This window comes from Euprymna scolopes, chromosome 40 (assembly GCF_053919585.1).
Source record: "Euprymna scolopes isolate OS-2025 chromosome 40, ASM5391958v1, whole genome shotgun sequence".
Taxonomy (NCBI): domain Eukaryota; kingdom Metazoa; phylum Mollusca; class Cephalopoda; order Sepiida; family Sepiolidae; genus Euprymna; species Euprymna scolopes.
The window spans coordinates 45617596-45639365 of record NC_136521.1 but is presented as its reverse complement, the minus strand read 5'-3'; the positions used below and the strand labels follow the sequence as shown (position 1 = coordinate 45639365).

Here is a 21770-nt window from a genome sequence, read left to right as displayed (position 1 = left end):
GCTTTAGGGTAAAAAAAAAAAAATTGTTCGGTTCGTAATGTGTGGATTGTTTGGTGAAGTTCATATCTTTTCATCATGGTCACTAATTTCATGTTACATGAAAGGGCTGCCCCCTTATCATGTAAGTAAGAAGACATACTAGATAAGTAAAAATGATATTTTTTTTTACATAAGCATCGCCCAAGGCCCAGAAACCACTCGAGGATAAAGGTTAAGAGTGTACAGTAGTCAATTGAACAACATAGTAATTGTTAGTAATGAAAATTCGGTAAATTTGTTAACATAAGTGGAACGGCTCATCAAGAACTTGTTTACGTTGAACTTGAAGACAACCATATTGTAGTCAGCTGGAAAGCAGGAAAACAGAAGACAGTTCCACAGGCGTGCAGTTCTAAGCTATTAGGATAAGGTTAGAATCGAACCCTGTAGGCAAGTGTTAAAGATAATGGAAAATGGAATGTTAAAAATTAAATCCATTGTTAATTCTATTAGAAATAGTTAAATAAAAAAAGAGTCGATTGTCCATTTTTTTTAGAAATCTAGATATTAAATATGTCAGTTAAATGAATTCACAATGCGAGTTAAAATATATTGTTTAAAAATAGGTTAGAATTAGAGTTGAGGATTCTTTTGTTTGCCAAAAGTGTGTTTGGACAAACATATGTAAAGCCACGTAAAGATTAGTCAAGTTTGAAAAACACACTTCTGACGTCATAAACAAAGAACAGTTCTCAATATAGGAATCTGAGGTTTCAAAGTTAGAGGTCAGTTGATCAGCCAAGAGTTGAGAGTCAAGTGTTTAAAGACAGAGTTGAGGAGAGGGAGAGTCAGTTCTAGTGGGAGCCCCTTAGAGGCAGAGGGTAGAAGATTAGACCATGTAGATCCAAGTTTGAATTCCTGATGTAACCGATCGGCCGGTTGATGAATAAAGAAATATATTTTGTAAGTGTTGTCTCGTATCGTCATTCTTTACAACAGAAAAGGTAAATGTGTTTTATCATCAAGCCCGTCCAAAATTATGGTCCCCACCATCATCATAAGGAAGTGCCTCCTCTCCTCCTGCTCTCTATATGTGTATTAGAACTGTTGCATCATATCATACAGTATGTATTAAAATATGAAGTCCCCAAGAAGCATCCCAGCCAGATATAAATGTCTTCCCATCAAAATTGTCATCGTCATTCGTGTATTATATGTACGCCGTTATACATCACCATCGTTATATATGTGGCACAATATGAACCCGTTATCTCCTCCCAATAGGTACCCCTATACAACATTCAAAATTAAGAAAACATCTTCCGGTTTAAAAAAAATATATAAGGTATGTCATTTGCTTCTTTTTTTGTTTTTTTTTTCATATCAGCATTTACCGTTAAATTGACAACTTTTAATGGTTTTGGGGTATGCTAAAAACGAATATCACATTTAAATTTTGGCACAGTTTTCTGGATATTAAGACATTTATTATCCAATGTAATCCACTGTGTTTTTACTGGCGGTCATCTTTTTTTTCCAACTGAAGAGTACTAATACGCATGCGTGTTACAAAACACCCCCTCCTCCTCATGTATAGAATGGCGATTGCCACTGGCATTTATTAAGTAGTGCATTAGATAAAAAAAATTGTCTTAATATCCAGAAACTATTGTTCTGTCAAAAATTTATATGTGATATTCGTTTTTAGTATACCCGAAAATATGTAACGGTCGTCATTTAAAGATGATTTAAAGGTAGAAAGAAAGTAAAAATTTATCACTTGTAATATTTAAAAAATTTTAAACGATCATACTAAAATATTGAAATGAACAACAACAAAAAAATAGGAAAGAGTGTTGTTTTTATGAACATAATTACTTTTGATAGACGATTATGTGTAAATTATAAAAAAAAAAAAAAATGTTGTCAGAAGTGGGATTCGAACCCACGCCCACATTCGTGGACCAGAATACTCATAATCCTGGTTAAGGAATCTACATTCCTTGAGTCTGGCGCCTTAGACCGCTCGGCCATCCTGACACACATTCACTAAATGCTGACCTATTTTTACTTATTATTAAAAGTAATATCAGTTTTCAATGACTCACAGTTTACTGTTTTGCTGTTTTTTTTTTTACCGCCCCCATCCTCAACACTCCCCCCACTCCCATTGACAGACAGGCCATGGGCTGCTTTAGGGTAAAAAAAAAAAATTGTTCGGTTCGTAATGTGTGGATTGTTTGGTGAAGTTCATATCTTTTCATCATGGTCACTAATTTCATGTTACATGAAAGGGCTGCCCCCTTATCATGTAAGTAAGAAGACATACTAGATAAGTAAAAATGATATTTTTTTTTACATAAGCATCGCCCAAGGCCCAGAAACCACTCGAGGATAAAGGTTAAGAGTGTACAGTAGTCAATTGAACAACATAGTAATTGTTAGTAATGGAAATTCGGTAAATTTGTTAACGTAAGTGGAACGGCTCATCAAGAACTTGTTTACGTTGAACTTGAAGACAACCATATTGTAGTCAGCTGGAAAGCAGGAAAACAGAAGACAGTTCCACAGGCGTGCAGTTCTAAGCTATTAGGATAAGGTTAGAATCGAACCCTGTAGGCAAGTGTTAAAGATAATGGAAAATGGAATGTTAAAAATTAAATCCATTGTTAATTCTATTAGAAATAGTTAAATAAAAAAAGAGTCGATTGTCCATTTTTTTTAGAAATCTAGATATTAAATATGTCAGTTAAATGAATGCACAATGCGAGTTAAAATATATTGTTTAAAAATAGGTTAGAATTAGAGTTGAGGATTCTTTTGTTTGCCAAAAGTGTGTTTGGACAAACATATGTAAAGCCACGTAAAGATTAGTCAAGTTTGAAAAACACACTTCTGACGTCATAAACAAAGAACAGTTCTCAATATAGGAATCTGAGGTTTCAAAGTTAGAGGTCAGTTGATCAGCCAAGAGTTGAGAGTCAAGTGTTTAAAGACAGAGTTGAGGAGAGGGAGCCCCTTAGAGGCAGAGGGTAGAAGATTAGACCATGTAGATCCAAGTTTGAATTCCTGATGTAACCGATCGGCCGGTTGATGAATAAAGAAATATATTTTGTAAGTGTTGTCTCGTATCGTCATTCTTTACAACAGAAAAGGTAAATGTGTTTTATCATCAAGCCCGTCCAAAATTATGGTCCCCACCATCATCATAAGGAAGTGCCTCCTCTCCTCCTCCTCTCTATATGTGTATTAGAACTGTTGCATCATATCATACAGTATGTATTAATAATATGAAGTCCCCAAGAAGCATCCCAGCCAGATATAAATGTCTTCCCATCAAAATTGTCATCGTCATTCGTGTATTATATGTACGCCGTTATACATCACCATCGTTATATATGTGGCACAATATGAACCCGTTATCTCCTCCCAATAGGTACCCCTATACAACATTCAAAATTAAGAAAACATCTTCCGGTTTAAAAAAAATATATAAGGTATGTCATTTGCTTCTTTTTTTTTTTTTTTTTTTTTCATATCAGCATTTACCGTTAAATTGACGACTTTTAATGGTTTTGGGGTATGCTATAAACGAATATCACATTTAAATTTTGGCACAGTTTTCTGGATATTAAGACATTTATTATCCAATGTAATCCACTGTGTTTTTACTGGCGGTCATCTTTTTTTTCCAACTGAAGAGTACTAATACGCATGCGTGTTACAAAACACCCCCTCCTCCTCATGTATAGAATGGCGATTGCCACTGGCATTTATTAAGTAGTACATTAGATAAAAAAAATTGTCTTAATATCCAGAAACTATTGTTCTGTCAAAAATTTATATGTGATATTCGTTTTTAGTATACCCGAAAATATGTAACGGTCGTCATTTAAAGATGATTTAAAGGTAGAAAGAAAGTAAAAATTTATCACTTGTAATATTTAAAAAATTTTAAACGATCATACTAAAATATTGAAATGAACAACACCAAAAAAATAGGAAAGAGTGTTGTTTTTATGAACATAATTACTTTTGATAGACGATTATGTGTAAATTATTAAAAAAAAAAAAATGTTGTCAGAAGTGGGATTCGAACCCACGCCCACATTCGTGGACCAGAATACTCATAATCCTGGTTAAGGAATCTACATTCCTTGAGTCTGGCGCCTTAGACCGCTCGGCCATCCTGACACACATTCACTAAATGCTGACCTATTTTTACTTATTATTAAAAGTAATATCAGTTTTCAATGACTCACAGATTAGTGTTTTGCTGTTTTTTTTTTTACCGCCCCCATCCTCAACACTCCCCCCACTCCCATTGACAGACAGGCCATAGGCTGCTTTAGGGTAAAAAAAAAAAATTGTTCGGTTCGTAATGTGTGGATTGTTTGGTGAAGTTCATATCTTTTCATCATGGTCACTAATTTCATGTTACATGAAAGGGCTGCCCCCTTATCATGTAAGTAAGAAGACATACTAGATAAGTAAAAATGATATTTTTTTTTACATAAGCATCGCCCAAGGCCCAGAAACCACTCGAGGATAAAGGTTAAGAGTGTACAGTAGTCAATTGAACAACATAGTAATTGTTAGTAATGAAAATTCGGTAAATTTGTTAACATAAGTGGAACGGCTCATCAAGAACTTGTTTACGTTGAACTTGAAGACAACCATATTGTAGTCAGCTGGAAAGCAGGAAAACAGAAGACAGTTCCACAGGCGTGCAGTTCTAAGCTATTAGGATAAGGTTAGAATCGAACCCTGTAGGCAAGTGTTAAAGATAATGGAAAATGGAATGTTAAAAATTAAATCCATTGTTAATTCTATTAGAAATAGTTAAATAAAAAAAGAGTCGATTGTCCATTTTTTTTAGAAATCTAGATATTAAATATGTCAGTTAAATGAATGCACAATGCGAGTTAAAATATATTGTTTAAAAATAGGTTAGAATTAGAGTTGAGGATTCTTTTGTTTGCCAAAAGTGTGTTTGGACAAACATATGTAAAGCCACGTAAAGATTAGTCAAGTTTGAAAAACACACTTCTGACGTCATAAACAAAGAACAGTTCTCAATATAGGAATCTGAGGTTTCAAAGTTAGAGGTCAGTTGATCAGCCAAGAGTTGAGAGTCAAGTGTTTAAAGACAGAGTTGAGGAGAGGGAGAGTCAGTTCTAGTGGGAGCCCCTTAGAGGCAGAGGGTAGAAGATTAGACCATGTAGATCCAAGTTTGAATTCATGATGTAACCGATCGGCCGGTTGATGAATAAAGAAATATATTTTGTAAGTGTTGTCTCGTATCGTCATTCTTTACAACAGAAAAGGTAAATGTGTTTTATCATCAAGCCCGTCCAAAATTATGGTCCCCACCATCATCATAAGGAAGTGCCTCCTCTCCTCCTGCTCTCTATATGTGTATTAGAACTGTTGCATCATATCATACAGTATGTATTAAAATATGAAGTCCCCAAGAAGCATCCCAGCCAGATATAAATGTCTTCCCATCAAAATTGTCATCGTCATTCGTGTATTATATGTACGCCGTTATACATCACCATCGTTATATATGTGGCACAATATGAACCCGTTATCTCCTCCCAATAGGTACCCCTATACAACATTCAAAATTAAGAAAACATCTTCCGGTTTAAAAAAAATATATAAGGTATGTCATTTGCTTCTTTTTTTGTTTTTTTTTTCATATCAGCATTTACCGTTAAATTGACGACTTTTAATGGTTTTGGGGTATGCTAAAAACGAATATCACATTTAAATTTTGGCACAGTTTTCTGGATATTAAGACATTTATTATCCAATGTAATCCACTGTGTTTTTACTGGCGGTCATCTTTTTTTTCCAACTGAAGAGTACTAATACGCATGCGTGTTACAAAACACCCCCTCCTCCTCATGTATAGAATGGCGATTGCCACTGGCATTTATTAAGTAGTGCATTAGATAAAAAAAATTGTCTTAATATCCAGAAACTATTGTTCTGTCAAAAATTTATATGTGATATTCGTTTTTAGTATACCCGAAAATATGTAACGGTCGTCATTTAAAGATGATTTAAAGGTAGAAAGAAAGTAAAAATTTATCACTTGTAATATTTAAAAAATTTTAAACGATCATACTAAAATATTGAAATGAACAACAACAAAAAAATAGGAAAGAGTGTTGTTTTTATGAACATAATTACTTTTGATAGACGATTATGTGTAAATTATAAAAAAAAAAAAAAATGTTGTCAGAAGTGGGATTCGAACCCACGCCCACATTCGTGGACCAGAATACTCATAATCCTGGTTAAGGAATCTTCATTCCTTGAGTCTGGCGCCTTAGACCGCTCGGCCATCCTGACACATATTCACTAAATGCTGACCTATTTTTACTTATTATTAAAAGTAATATCAGTTTTCAATGACTCACAGTTTAGTGTTTTGCTGTTTTTTTTTTTACCGCCCCCATCCTCAACACTCCCCCCACTCCCATTGACAGACAGGCCATGGGCTGCTTTAGGGTAAAAAAAAAAAAATTGTTCGGTTCTTAATGTGTGGATTGTTTGGTGAAGTTCATATCTTTTCATCATGGTCACTAATTTCATGTTACATGAAAAGGCTGCCCCCTTATAATGTAAGTAAGAAGACATACTAGATAAGTAAAAATGATATTTTTTTTTACATAAGCATCGCCCAAGGCCCAGAAACCACTCGAGGATAAAGGTTAAGAGTGTACAGTAGTCAATTGAACAACATAGTAATTGTTAGTAATGGAAATTCGGTAAATTTGTTAACGTAAGTGGAACGGCTCATCAAGAACTTGTTTACGTTGAACTTGAAGACAACCATATTGTAGTCAGCTGGAAAGCAGGAAAACAGAAGACAGTTCCACAGGCGTGCAGTTCTAAGCTATTAGGATAAGGTTAGAATCGAACCCTGTAGGCAAGTGTTAAAGATAATGGAAAATGGAATGTTAAAAATTAAATCCATTGTTAATTCTATTAGAAATAGTTAAATAAAAAAAGAGTCGATTGTCCATTTTTTTTAGAAATCTAGATATTAAATATGTCAGTTAAATGAATGCACAATGCGAGTTAAAATATATTGTTTAAAAATAGGTTAGAATTAGAGTTGAGGATTCTTTTGTTTGCCAAAAGTGTGCTTGGACAAACATATGTAAAGCCACGTAAAGATTAGTCAAGTTTGAAAAACACACTTCTGACGTCATAAACAAAGAACAGTTCTCAATATAGGAATCTGAGGTTTCAAAGTTAGAGGTCAGTTGATCAGCCAAGAGTTGAGAGTCAAGCGTTGAAAGACAGAGTTGAGGAGAGGGAGAGTCAGTTCTAGTGGGAGCCCCTTAGAGGCAGAGGGTAGAAGATTAGACCATGCAGATCCAAGTTTGAATTCCTGATGTAACCGATCGGCCGGTTGATGAATAAAGAAATATATTTTGTAAGTGTTGTCTCGTATCGTCATTCTTTACAACAGAAAAGGTAAATGTGTTTTATCATCAAGCCCGTCCAAAATTATGGTCCCCACCATCATCATAAGGAAGTGCCTCCTCTCCTCCTCCTCCTCTCTATATGTGTATTAGAACTGTTGCATCATATCATACAGTATGTATTAATAATATGAAGTCCCCAAGAAGCATCCCAGCCAGATATAAATGTCTTCCCATCAAAATTGTCATCGTCATTCGTGTATTATATGTATGCCGTTATACATCACCATCGTTATATATGTGGCACAATATGAACCCGTTATCTCCTCCCAATAGGTACCCCTATACAACATTCAAAATTAAGAAAACATCTTCCGGTTTAAAAAAAATATATAAGGTATGTCATTTGCTTCTTTTTTTTTTTTCTTTTTTTTTAATATCAGCATTTACCGTTAAATTGACGACTTTTAATGGTTTTGGGGTATGCTAAAAACGAATATCACATTTAAATTTTGGCACAGTTTTCTGGATATTAAGACATTTATTATCCAATGTAATCCACTGTGTTTTTACTGGCGGTCATCTTTTTTTTCCAACTGAAGAGTACTAATACGCATGCGTGTTACAAAACACCCCCTCCTCCTCCTCCTCATGTATAGAATGGCGATTGCCACTGGCATTTATTAAGTAGTACATTAGATAAAAAAAAATTGTCTTAATATCCGGAAACTATTGTTCTGTCAAAAATTTATATGTGATATTCGTTTTTAGTATACCCGAAAATATGTAACGGTCGTCATTTAAAGATGATTTAAAGGTAGAAAGAAAGTAAAAATTTATCACTTGTAATATTTAAAAAATTTTAAACGATCATACTAAAATATTGAAATGAACAACAACAAAAAAATAGGAAAGAGTGTTGTTTTTATGAACATAATTACTTTTGATAGACGATTATGTGTAAATTATAAAAAAAAAAAAAATGTTGTCAGAAGTGGGATTCGAACCCACGCCCACATTCGTGGACCAGAATACTCATAATCCTGGTTAAGGAATCTACATTCCTTGAGTCTGGCGCCTTAGACCGCTCGGCCATCCTGACACACATTCACTAAACGCTGACCTATTTTTACTTATTATTAAAAGTAATATCAGTTTTCAATGACTCACAGTTTACTGTTTTGCTGTTTTTTTTTTTACCGCCCCCATCCTCAACACTCCCCCCACTCCCATTGACAGACAGGCCATGGGCTGCTTTAGGGTAAAAAAAAAAAAATTGTTCGGTTCGTAATGTGTGGATTGTTTGGTGAAGTTCATATCTTTTCATCATGGTCACTAATTTCATGTTACATGAAAGGGCTGCCCCCTTATCATGTAAGTAAGAAGACATACTAGATAAGTAAAAATGATATTTTTTTTTACATAAGCATCGCCCAAGGCCCAGAAACCACTCGAGGATAAAGGTTAAGAGTGTACAGTAGTCAATTGAACAACATAGTAATTGTTAGTAATGGAAATTCGGTAAATTTGTTAACATAAGTGGAACGGCTCATCTAGAACTTGTTTACGTTGAACTTGAAGACAACCATATTGTAGTCAGCTGGAAAGCAGGAAAACAGAAGACAGTTCCACAGGCGTGCAGTTCTAAGCTATTAGGATAAGGTTAGAATCGAACCCTGTAGGCAAGTGTTAAAGATAATGGAAAATGGAATGTTAAAAATTAAATCCATTGTTAATTCTATTAGAAATAGTTAAATAAAAAAAGAGTCGATTGTCCATTTTTTTTAGAAATCTAGATATTAAATATGTCAGTTAAATGAATGCACAATGCGAGTTAAAATATATTGTTTAAAAATAGGTTAGAATTAGAGTTGAGGATTCTTTTGTTTGCCAAAAGTGTGTTTGGACAAACATATGTAAAGCCACGTAAAGATTAGTCAAGTTTGAAAAACACACTTCTGACGTCATAAACAAAGAACAGTTCTCAATATAGGAATTTGAGGTTTTAAAGTTAGAGGTCAGTTGATCAGCCAAGAGTTGAGAGTCAAGCGTTGAAAGACAGAGTTGAGGAGAGGGAGAGTCAGTTCTAGTGGGAGCCCCTTAGAGGCAGAGGGTAGAAGATTAGACCATGTAGATCCAAGTTTGAATTCCTGATGTAACCGATCGGCCGGTTGATGAATAAAGAAATATATTTTGTAAGTGTTGTCTCGTATCGTCATTCTTTACAACAGAAAAGGTAAATGTGTTTTATCATCAAGCCCGTCCAAAATTATGGTCCCCACCATCATCATAAGGAAGTGCCTCCTCTCCTCCTCCTCTCTATATGTGTATTAGAACTGTTGCATCATATCATACAGTATGTATTAATAATATGAAGTCCCCAAGAAGCATCCCAGCCAGATATAAATGTCTTCCCATCAAAATTGTCATCGTCATTCGTGTATTATATGTACGCCGTTATACATCACCATCGTTATATATGTGGCACAATATGAACCCGTTATCTCCTCCCAATAGGTACCCCTATACAACATTCAAAATTAAGAAAACATCTTCCGGTTTAAAAAAAATATATAAGGTATGTCATTTGCTTCTTTTTTTTTTTTTTTTTTCATATCAGCATTTACCGTTAAATTGACGACTTTTAATGGTTTTGGGTTATGCTAAAAACGATAATCACATTTAAATTTTGGCACAGTTTTCTGGATATTAAGACATTTATTATCCAATGTAATCCACTGTGTTTTTACTGGCGGTCATCTTTTTTTTTCCAACTGAAGAGTACTAATACGCATGCGTGTTACAAAACACCCCCTCCTCCTCATGTATAGAATGGCGATTGCCACTGGCATTTATTAAGTAGTGCATTAGATAAAAAAAATTGTCTTAATATCCAGAAACTATTGTTCTGTCAAAAATTTATATGTGATATTCGTTTTTAGTATACCCGAAAATATGTAACGGTCGTCATTTAAAGATGATTTAAAGGTAGAAAGAAAGTAAAAATTTATCACTTGTAATATTTAAAAATTTTTAAACGATCATACTAAAATATTGAAATGAACAACAACAAAAAAATAGGAAAGAGTGTTGTTTTTATGAACATAATTACTTTTGATAGACGATTATGTGTAAATTATAAAAAAAAAAAAAAATGTTGTCAGAAGTGGGATTCGAACCCACGCCCACATTCGTGGACCAGAATACTCATAATCCTGGTTAAGGAATCTACATTCCTTGAGTCTGGCGCCTTAGACTGCTCGGCCATCCTGACACACATTCACTAAAAGCTGACCTATTTTTACTTATTATAAAAAGTAATATCAGTTTTCAATGACTCACAGTTTACTGTTTTGCTGTTTTTTTTTTTACCGCCCCCATCCTCAACACTCCCCCCACTCCCATTGACAGACAGGCCATGGGCTGCTTTAGGGTAAAAAAAAAAAAAATTGTTCGGTTCTTAATGTGTGGATTGTTTGGTGAAGTTCATATCTTTTCATCATGGTCACTAATTTCATGTTACATGAAAAGGCTGCCCCCTTATCATGTAAGTAAGAAGACATACTAGATAAGTAAAAATGATATTTTTTTTTACATAAGCATCGCCCAAGGCCCAGAAACCACTCGAGGATAAAGGTTAAGAGTGTACAGTAGTCAATTGAACAACATAGTAATTGTTAGTAATGGAAATTCGGTAAATTTGTTAACGTAAGTGGAACGGCTCATCAAGAACTTGTTTATGTTGAACTTGAAGACAACCATATTGTAGTCAGCTGGAAAGCAGGAAAACAGAAGACAGTTCCACAGGTGTGCAGTTCTAAGCTATTAGGATAAGGTTAGAATCGAACCCTGTAGGCAAGTGTTAAAGATAATGGAAAATGGAATGTTAAAAATTAAATCCATTGTTAATTCTATTAGAAATAGTTAAATAAAAAAAGAGTCGATTGTCCATTTTTTTTAGAAATCTAGATATTAAATATGTCAGTTAAATGAATGCACAATGCGAGTTAAAATATATTGTTTAAAAATAGGTTAGAATTAGAGTTGAGGATTCTTTTGTTTGCCAAAAGTGTGTTTGGACAAACATATGTAAAGCCACGTAAAGATTAGTCAAGTTTGAAAAACACACTTCTGACGTCATAAACAAAGAACAGTTCTCAATATAGGAATCTGAGGTTTCAAAGTTAGAGGTCAGTTGATCAGCCAAGAGTTGAGAGTCAAGCGTTGAAAGACAGAGTTGAGGAGAGGGAGAGTCAGTTCTAGTGGGAGCCCCTTAGAGGCAGAGGGTAGAAGATTAGACCATGCAGATCCAAGTTTGAATTCCTGATGTAACCGATCGGCCGGTTGATGAATAAAGAAATATATTTTGTAAGTGTTGTCTCGTATCGTCATTCTTTACAACAGAAAAGGTAAATGTGTTTTATCATCAAGCCCGTCCAAAATTATGGTCCCCACCATCATCATAAGGAAGTGCCTCCTCTCCTCCTTCTCCTCTCTATATGTGTATTAGAACTGTTGCATCATATCATACAGTATGTATTAATAATATGAAGTCCCCAAGAAGCATCCCAGCCAGATATAAATGTCTTCCCATCAAAATTGTCATCGTCATTCGTGTATTATATGTATGCCGTTATACATCACCATCGTTATATATGTGGCACAATATGAACCCGTTATCTCCTCCCAATAGGTACCCCTATACAACATTCAAAATTAAGAAAACATCTTCCGGTTTAAAAAAAATATATAAGGTATGTCATTTGCTTCTTTTTTTTTTTTTTTTTTTCATATCAGCATTTACCGTTAAATTGACGACTTTTAATGGTTTTGAGGTATGCTAAAAACGAATATCACATTTAAATTTTGGCACAGTTTTCTGGATATTAAGACATTTATTATCCAATGTAATCCACTGTGTTTTTACTGGCGGTCATCTTTTTTTTCCAACTGAAGAGTACTAATACGCATGCGTGTTACAAAACACCCCCTCCTCCTCCTCCTCATGTATAGAATGGCGATTGCCACTGGCATTTATTAAGTAGTACATTAGATGAAAAAAAAATTGTCTTAATATCCGGAAACTATTGTTCTGTCAAAAATTTATATGTGATATTCGTTTTTAGTATACCCGAAAATATGTAACGGTCGTCATTTAAAGATGATTTAAAGGTAGAAAGAAAGTAAAAATTTATCACTTGTACTATTTAAAAAATTTTAAACGATCATACTAAAATATTGAAATGAACAACAACAAAAAAATAGGAAAGAGTGTTGTTTTTATGAACATAATTACTTTTGATAGACGATTATGTGTAAATTATAAAAAAAAAAAAAAATGTTGTCAGAAGTGGGATTCGAACCCACGCCCACATTCGTGGACCAGAAAACTCATAATCCTGGTTAAGGAATACTACATTCCTTGAGTCTGGCGCCTTAGACCGCTCGGCCATCCTGACACACATTTACTGAATAGTGACCTATTTTTACTTATTATTAAAAGTAATATCAGTTTTCAATGACTCACAGTTTACTGTTTTGCTGTTTTTTTTTTACCGCCCCCATCCTCCGCACTTCCAGCACTGCCATTGATAGACAGGTAGTGGTGGTGGTAGAAAGAAGTACTCATAAAACCAACGATGAATACTATCGTAATTTGTTATTGCAACTCTTAATGTTAATGTTGTTGTCATTGTTGATTCAAGTATTAGAAAAGTGGGTTCTTTATTGAATTAGAAAAGTGGGTGCTTCATTAAAAAAAAAAAAAGTAAAAATAAACAAAATCCGGTTGTATTTGTCAATCGTAATATATTAACAGTGTTTGTATTACTGTACACATAGATTCGAAAAAGTTGTCAAAAAACAAATATATAACAAATAAATATTATCAAAGGCAAGATAAGTTACTTTTCTACCAAACTAGATACATGTTTTTTTTGTTTTTATTCAATGTAACATGTTTATTCAACTCGAAAAACATGCAGTGTTTACCGATGTATTGGAAAATTCAAAATGGCGATCGACCCCTCTTTAACATGGTAAGTTTGGGAAAAGGTGTTATGAATAATAAACTGGACAAAATACTATATAAAAAAACACCGAATATATGTCAACTTATGTCACGGTAACATATAATGAGAGAATTTCTAACAGTATTTTGTCTAGTTTATTATTTATAACATCTTTTCCTGAACTTACCGTGTTAAAGAGAGTGTCGGGCGCCATTTTGAATTTTCCAATACATCGGTAAACACTGTATGCTTTTCGAGCTGAATAAGCATGTTACATTGAATAAAAACACGAAAAATATATCCAGTTAGGTAGAAAAGTAACTTATCTTGCCTTTGATAACATTTATTTGTTATATATTTGTTTTTTGACAACTTTTTCGAATCTATGTGTACAGTAATACAAACCCATATTAACGGGTTCACATATCTAAAAAAAAAATTCTCCCATGATATGTAATGAACTACCAATTAAGGAAACTTGCGAAGCCTGACTAATTCTCAAGAGAATGAAACGCGGAATATTCTTTGTAGCTTAATTGCCATATATATTTTCATAATTTACTACCTAGCTCTGCGTGTGTATCATAAGCACTGTTGAAGGAAATACTGAAAATTTGTGCATAAAATCATATCTTTATATATTATTTTATGTGATTAAATGAAATAGTTATATATATCTATAATATAAAGCTGTGTGTGTGTGTGTGTGTGTGTGTGTGTGTGTGTGTGTGTGTGTGTGTGTGTGGTCACGAATAGGCTCCTATATGGTTGACTATTTTGAAAAACTGACTACATATAATGATAGAAGATGTACCGAAACACAGGAATGGGTATGTTTGATCTGGCGGAACGGTGGTTCATTAAAATTGTGGGGTCTACGTTCGCGCCTGGTCCACAAAGTATAGAAATAAAAAATTAAAAACAAAAACGTTTACAAGTGTTTTTCATATAGATGTACATAAGAATACATTAATAAGTATGTTTTAACTTAAATAGGGATGGTGTAATAAAATTGTGGGGTCTGCGTTCGCGCCTGGCCTCCATAGAATGGAAATAGGCACAAACTTTAATAAAGACTTTTCATATCTATCTGCGTAAGTATACTTGGTTAATTATGTTTCAGTTTGAAGAAATATGGTATAATAAAATTATGGAGCGTTCGTTCACACCTGACCTTATGGTATTATTACCATACATTAACATGAGTACTAATTAGAGGTCACCATTTCGGTAGGCTCCCACTTTGGGGCGCCTCCGATAACAGGGAGAACTGGAGCACTGAAATAGAAAGAAATACTGGTAAAAGAAGACATTGTCTTCTTATAAAAATGAGGACGTGTAACGCGACTTTGTTATGAATTCATGAGGTTTTATATATCCAATATATATGTGTGTTTTCCCGAAACTCGGGTTACAAAGAAAGACAGTGCATTTTGTAAAGTCTGTATTAATGTTCAATGCTCCTCTTAGCTACCTAACGGGAGCTGAGGAGTGAGGCGTGTGTTCTGTCTCTAGTCGCCGTGGAAGTAAGGACGTTTCCTTCACTCGAATGTCCCACGTAAACCGTTCTCGCTTTTCATTGGCTGGAACCTCTGATGACATGTAAGAAGAAAGGAAGGAAAAGAGAAAAGAGTAGGGAGAAAGAGAGAACTAAGGTGAGAATACAGCCTAGTCTCGTAGTAGTAGCAGCTCGCTACAACCTCCATAGAATGGAAATATGTCACAAAGTTTAACAAGGTTTTTTAATATAGATTCACAGAATATTGTGATAAGTGTTTCAGTGTGAACAGGTATGGTATAATAAATTATGGGGTTTATCTATTTTATTTTTACTTTTATCATATTTTTCTTTGGTTTTGATACCCCCAAATTCGAAGCTATCTCTTTACAACCCTTCCTTTTCATAACCTATCGTACTTTCATAGACTAGAGTCCATTTTCTGTAGGTTATTTTTGAACCCAGTCAATGACGGGTACTTTTGCTAGTGTGTATATATATATATATATATATATATATATATATATATATATATATATATATATATATATATATATATATAAAATAAAATAAAAATTATAATTAAATTTACCAAAATGATCTAAGATGGTAAAATTAAAGTATATTATAAATATTAAAGAATTAATATTTATAAAGTTATCTCACCCAGATGTAAAAGCTCGATAAAACAAAATAGGAGATAGAGCTTATAATACGAGCAAACAGTTAATAAAACATGTTAAAAATACTTTGAAATGAGTTAAAAACATATTTAATCTGAACAGGAAACACTAGATAAGTGGATAGTCCTTAATCCATGGAGTTTCGAAGAAATACTTTCCTTCTCATCAGAGGGTAGGAATTAGCAAAATGCGGGATCGGATTTTGCATGCAAAAGTATTTGATGAAACAACAAGTAAGTCAAAGATCTTACTTGATAACAAAAAAATGAAGCAGAGGGAGTATGGTGAAGAAAAAGGTGATTACACGTGAATGGATAGTCTGGTGGAAGATAAATAATCCAGTGACGGTAAAATCCAAATATATAACTTCAAGAAAGTTAATTGAATTTCCATTTGCACAAGTAAAATCCAAGGAAATCCCGTAATTGGAAGATGGTCCAAAATAATCCAAAGGCAGAAATCCATGGAATAATTCACAAAAATGTGTACAAGGGAAAAAATGAAAAAATTCCAATAATATTAATAAAAGAAAAATAAGATATGCTTTGCGCTCTACTACCGAGGCATAAATATAAATAAGAAAGATCAGGGAAGTAAAAGAGGAGGAAAAAAAAATTAAATTGTGATAGAATTAAATATGAAATAGAGAAACTAATGTCAAAATGACCCAGACAGGAAATGTTAAAGCGAAAAAATATATAGGGCAAAATAATATAGGTTAACTGAAATGTACAAGTCATCACTTAAAAAAATGTCAGCAAGAGTTGTTAGAAGACACTAAATGGAAAATAAATAAATAAATTAATAAATAAATAGAAAATAAATAATAAATAAACAATAAATAAATAAATAAAAAGTAAAATATAAAATATAAAATAAAAAATAAAAATTATTTAAGGGGAGAGGATGGCCGGTATTTGCAAATTCAGGAAAAAGCAAGAAAAAAAAGTAAATGCATATAGTAAAATATAAGTAAATATGCATACAAGATATGAAAGTGTGGGTAGATCGATATATTAGATAGATAGGAAAGTTTAAAGAATAAAAAGCCTCTGTCGACAGTTTTAGGCAGACATACATACGTACATACATAGATTTATATATTTGTAGCTTATATTTTCTACCCAAACCGATTAAAAAGCTTGTCCATCTCTCAATACCCTTTATGTAAAATTTCAAATGTTTAAACCAGATATTATCTGAGTAACACAGAGGTCAAATTTTTTTAAAACTTTGACCCTTATTATGACCCCTTAACATTGATTGTTTTTGGGCTCAAGTAAAGTTATTAAGTTAGAGCCGTGTCCAAGGAACCTATATCAAAAATTTCAAGTGTTCATACCCAAAATTGTCGGAGGAGTTTGGATGAGTTCTCAAAGGTCAAATCGTTTAACTTTGACCCCTTAACAGACAAATTTCTGGCCGAAAACTGATTACAAATAAATAATATATAGCCTTCAATAAGTTTCCATACTTTTTCCATATAAGCACGTTTACTAATAGTACACATGTGAAACTCTAATCCCCATTCGAAGTAATCTCCTCCGGCTGCAATACCCTTGTACTGTTCCAACAACTTCTGGAAGGCACCATGGAAGTCCCCTTGTGTGAGCATGTCAATAACTCCCGTCACAACTTTTTTCATCTCCTCAATTGTCTCATAACGACAGCCTCTAAGGTTTTCCTTGAGCTTAGGGAATAACCGAAAGTCACAGGGAGCAAGGTGTAGCAGCCGACACTCGCTACATCACAAGCAGAAGCTAATTCTCTCGACTCGAGATTTGAAATCCATTTTCTCTCTGGCTTGTCCAATCACAAGCCAGCTTTCAATCATGTGACAGAGTATATAAAAGGCGAAATCTGAAACTCTCAACCCTCTTTCTCGCTGTTTCGCCCAGAACGTGAGTACAACAAGCTAACTATGGCTCTCTTCAAACTCATATTTATTTCCACGTGCTGTACCTAAACGAATATTCTTTGTCATGCTAAAGAACATACAACTCACACTAACCCACGATAAGACACAAACACACTGAAGACTTTTCCCTTTTTTTCTCCTTTAATCGGCTTCCTTCGTCCTGGCAACTACTAGCTATAAACACGTGTGGACTGAGCTGTTCTCTCCTTCAACAAGCTGGCAATATATTAATTCTATCTTTACACACCAACACTTCAACCTACTAACCCGTTTCTGTCTTGTACACTCTACTAACGAAAATAACAGGCAGGGTCAACCCTTAGATCTCTTTTGATCTTTACGTTTACAACACACCCTGCCTAATTGCTAATATGTACGAATCAACATATCTACTAGCCAACCAATATTCAACACTTATTTCACCTTCATGTTGAATAAAGGAAAGATTTACGGTTACTATTGTAAAAAGTTTTTGACTTGTAATGGGGTATGAGACAAATGGATTCGCCAATCATTTTTATAACCAACGGCTGTGCTAAACAACCAATCACAACGTTGCAAAATTATTATAAAAATCGTTGAATTTTGGATTTAATCAGTTCGCCATTTGGTACGTCACGGACCGCATTTAATTCTTGGTCGCCATCTTGGTTACTGATCTGAACTACGCCGCCATCTTTGTTCAACATAATATCTCAGAACTTAAGAGGTTAACTACGTGACGGACCGCATTTGATTCTAGGTCGCCATCTTGGTTACTGATCTGAACTACGCCGCCATCTTTGTTCAACACAAATGTCTCAAAACTTAACAACTATGTTCAAAACTAATATTTCAGGTTTTCATAGTCATTTGTTCAGTTCTTCAAAACGAAAATATAAAAGACGGACTCTTATTTTAGGGTCGGATAAAAATCAAATTCATCAAAATAACAGTTGCAATACGGTGTGGATGCGTTGTCAAAAACATATTAAAATATAATAATATGTTTTATAAATAGGTTTTATTTTTTTGTATAAAAATACCATTATTTATTACTAGTATTTCAGCCCGGCGTTGCCCAGGTGTTTGGATGTGTGTGCTGAGCAAAAAAAAAAAAAAGTGGTAGTAGGAAGGCCGACTAGAATCAGTACAACGAAGGAGGAAAAGAACGGGAGAAAAACCTGATGTCTTCGCTGTTACAACCACCGTTTTTATCCCATATACAGAAGAAAGGTATTTTCCCAAATCTCAGTACCCTGTATATCAAATTTCGAATCTGTAGGCTTAAAATTGACAGAGTTATTGCGTAAGGAAATGTACACAGACACACAGACACACACACACACACACACACACACACACACAGACACTTTCACTTTTATATATATATAGATAGATAAAAGTGAACGTGTCTGTGTGTGCATGTGTGTGTGTGTTTGTGTGTGCGTGTGTACATTTCCCTACGCAATAACTCTGTCTATTTAAAGTCTACAGACTCGAAACTTGATATACAGGGTAATGAGATTTGAGGAAATCTTTGTGATCGGTTTTCGGCCAGAAATTTGGCTATTAGGGGTCAAAGTTCAGCGATTTGACTTTTGAGAACTCTACCAAACACCTCCGACAATTTGGAGTCTAAACACTTGAAATTTTAGATATAGGTTCTTTGAACATGGATTATACTTAAAAACTTGACTTGAACCCAAAGCAATAAATTTTAAGGGGTCATAATAGGGGTCAAAGTTAAAAAAATTTACCTTTTTTTTGTTTGTTTGTTTTTTTTTTCTCAGCATACATCTCCAAACACCCGGGCAACGCCGGCCACCCATGCTAGTATATCTATAAAAGTGAACATGTCTGTGTGTGTGTGTGTGTGTGTGTGTGTGTGTGTTTGTGTGTGTCTCTCTCTCTCTATCTGTCTGTGTGTCTGTGTACATTTTCATTCGCAATAACTCTGTTAATTTTTAGTCTACAAACTCGAAATTTGATATACAGGGTACTGAGATTTTTTCTCAGCATACACCTCAAAACACCCGGGCAACGCTGGGCACCCATAATAGTATATCTATAAAAGTGAAAGTGTCTGAATGTATGTGCGTCTGTGTGTGTGTGTGTGTGTGTGTGTGTGTGTGTGTGTGTGTGTGTGTGTGTGTGTGTGTGTGTGTGTACATTTTCCAACGCAATAACTCTGTCAATTTTCAGTCTACAGACACAAAATTTGTATATACAGGGTACTGAGATTTGGGAAAATTTTGTAATCCGTTTTCGGGCAGAAATTTGGCTGTTAAGGGGTTAAAGTTCAACGATTTGACCTTTGAGAACTCTACCAAACTCCTCTGCCAATTTTGAATCTAAGCATTTGATATTTTAGATATAGGTTTCTTGAACATGGATCTAACTTAATAACTTGATTTGAGCCCAAAACAATAAAGGTTAAGGAGTTATAATAGGGGCAAAGTTTTAAAAAAATTGACCTCTGAGGTCTCTACCAAATTACTCAGACAATTTCTGGTCTAAACATTTGAAATTTTACATAAAAGGGTATTCAGAGATAGGGCAAGCTTTTTAATCGATTTGGGTCGAAAATTTTTAATTACCAATATATAAATGTATGTATGTATGTATGTATGTATGTATATTTGCATGTTTGCCTAAAACTTTTGACTGAGGCAACGGATTTTAGAAGATCAGTATCGTTTTAAAGTTCGACCTTTCAGACGACAAATATCAAAAAATTGGCTAAAAACATTAATATCTTCACCTTCAACTGGGCACTTTTCTACAGGGAGGAATCGCTTTTTTCTCCAATATTTTTTAAAGTAATCCTCTCCTTTCGATTGTCTAGCCTTAATGAAAACGTATGTCACTTCCAGTTTGGCGAAAGTCATAACAGCAAAGACGTCAAGTTTTTTTCCCCCATTCTTTTTCTTCTTTACAGTACAGGTTCGAGCCTGCCTTCTTACTACCACTTTTTTTTTTTTTTGCTCGACATACACATCCAAACTCTCGGGCAACGCCGTGCTGAAATGCTAGTCTATCTATAAAAGTTAACGTGTCTGTGTGTGTGTCTGTGTGTGCGTACATTTCCCTACACAATAACTCTGTCAATTTTTAGTCTACAGACTCGAAACTTGATATACAAGGTACTGATATGTGGGAAAATCTTTGTGATCAGTTTTTGGCCAGAAATTTCGCTGTTAAAGAGTCAAAGTTCAACGATTTGACCTTTGAGAACTCTACCAAACTCCTTCGACGATTTTGGGTCTAAACGCTTGAAATGTTAGATATAGGTTCCTTGGGCATGGATCTAACTTAATAACTTGATTTGAGTCCCAAACAATAAATGTTAAGGGGGCATAATAGGGGTCAAAGTTTAAAAAATTGACCACTTCCCTCCCCCAACATACACCTCCAAACACTCGGGCAACGCCGGGCTGAAATGCTAGTATATATATATATATATATATATATATATATATATACTAGCATTTCAAATATTTAAAATATACTATAAATATTAAAGAGTTAATATTTACAAGTAAAATAATCTCAACCAGATGTAAAAGCTCAATAAAACCGAAAAGGAAATAGAGCTTATAATATGAACAAATTATTAATAAAACATGTTAAAAGACATCTTGAAAAAGAGTTAAAAACATATTTAATTTTAAAAAGGAAGCACAAGATAAGTGGATAGTCCTTAATCCGCGAAGTTTCGAAAAAATACTCTCCTTCTCATCAGAGGGCAGGAATTAGAAAAATGCGGGATCGGATTTTGCATGTAAAAGTATTTAATGAAACTAAAAGTAAGTTACAGATCTTACTTGGTTAAAAAAAGGGTGAAGTAAGGGGAATAGGAGGTAAAAGAAAAATGATAAAAAGATTTCACATGAATGGATAGTCCGGTGAAGGGTAAAAAATCCAAGAATGGTAAAATCCAAAACGGTCGAATTAAAAATTTCCAATCCAATGGGTAAGTTCCAAATGGTCCAAAATAATCCAAAAGGCAGAGTTCCTTGGAAAAAATCGCTAATGGAATGAATTCCAAAGCATTAAAAGAAAAAGCACTGGAGAGAATATTTAAACATGTCTGTCAAGGCTGGAGGAATCAAGTAAATATATATATATATATATATATATATATATATATATATATATATATATATATATGAGCAAACAGTTAATAAAATATGTTAAAAAACACTTTGAACTGAGTTAAAAACATATTTAATCTGAAAAGGAAACACTAGATAA

General features: G+C 34.0%; 6 non-coding genes across 6 annotated transcripts; all 6 read right to left on the bottom strand.

Moving 5' to 3' along the window:
* Positions 1–1903: 1903 nt before the first annotated feature.
* Positions 1904–2019, bottom strand: Trnal-caa (transfer RNA leucine (anticodon CAA)). Its single transcript has 2 exons — positions 1982–2019; positions 1904–1949 (listed from the first exon to the last, which is right to left on the bottom strand). It is a non-coding gene; the product is annotated as a tRNA-Leu (tRNA).
* A 2038-nt stretch (positions 2020–4057) lies between these two features.
* Trnal-caa (transfer RNA leucine (anticodon CAA)) lies at positions 4058–4173 on the bottom strand. Its single transcript has 2 exons — positions 4136–4173; positions 4058–4103 (listed from the first exon to the last, which is right to left on the bottom strand). It is a non-coding gene; the product is annotated as a tRNA-Leu (tRNA).
* Positions 4174–6226: 2053 nt separating this feature from the next.
* On the bottom strand, positions 6227–6342 carry Trnal-caa (transfer RNA leucine (anticodon CAA)). Its single transcript has 2 exons — positions 6305–6342; positions 6227–6272 (listed from the first exon to the last, which is right to left on the bottom strand). It is a non-coding gene; the product is annotated as a tRNA-Leu (tRNA).
* A 2068-nt stretch (positions 6343–8410) lies between these two features.
* Trnal-caa (transfer RNA leucine (anticodon CAA)) lies at positions 8411–8526 on the bottom strand. Its single transcript has 2 exons — positions 8489–8526; positions 8411–8456 (listed from the first exon to the last, which is right to left on the bottom strand). It is a non-coding gene; the product is annotated as a tRNA-Leu (tRNA).
* A 2056-nt stretch (positions 8527–10582) lies between these two features.
* On the bottom strand, positions 10583–10698 carry Trnal-caa (transfer RNA leucine (anticodon CAA)). Its single transcript has 2 exons — positions 10661–10698; positions 10583–10628 (listed from the first exon to the last, which is right to left on the bottom strand). It is a non-coding gene; the product is annotated as a tRNA-Leu (tRNA).
* A 2068-nt stretch (positions 10699–12766) lies between these two features.
* Trnal-caa (transfer RNA leucine (anticodon CAA)) lies at positions 12767–12883 on the bottom strand. The gene is made up of 2 exons: positions 12846–12883; positions 12767–12812 (listed from the first exon to the last, which is right to left on the bottom strand). It is a non-coding gene; the product is annotated as a tRNA-Leu (tRNA).
* Between the last annotated feature and the right edge of the window lie 8887 nt (positions 12884–21770).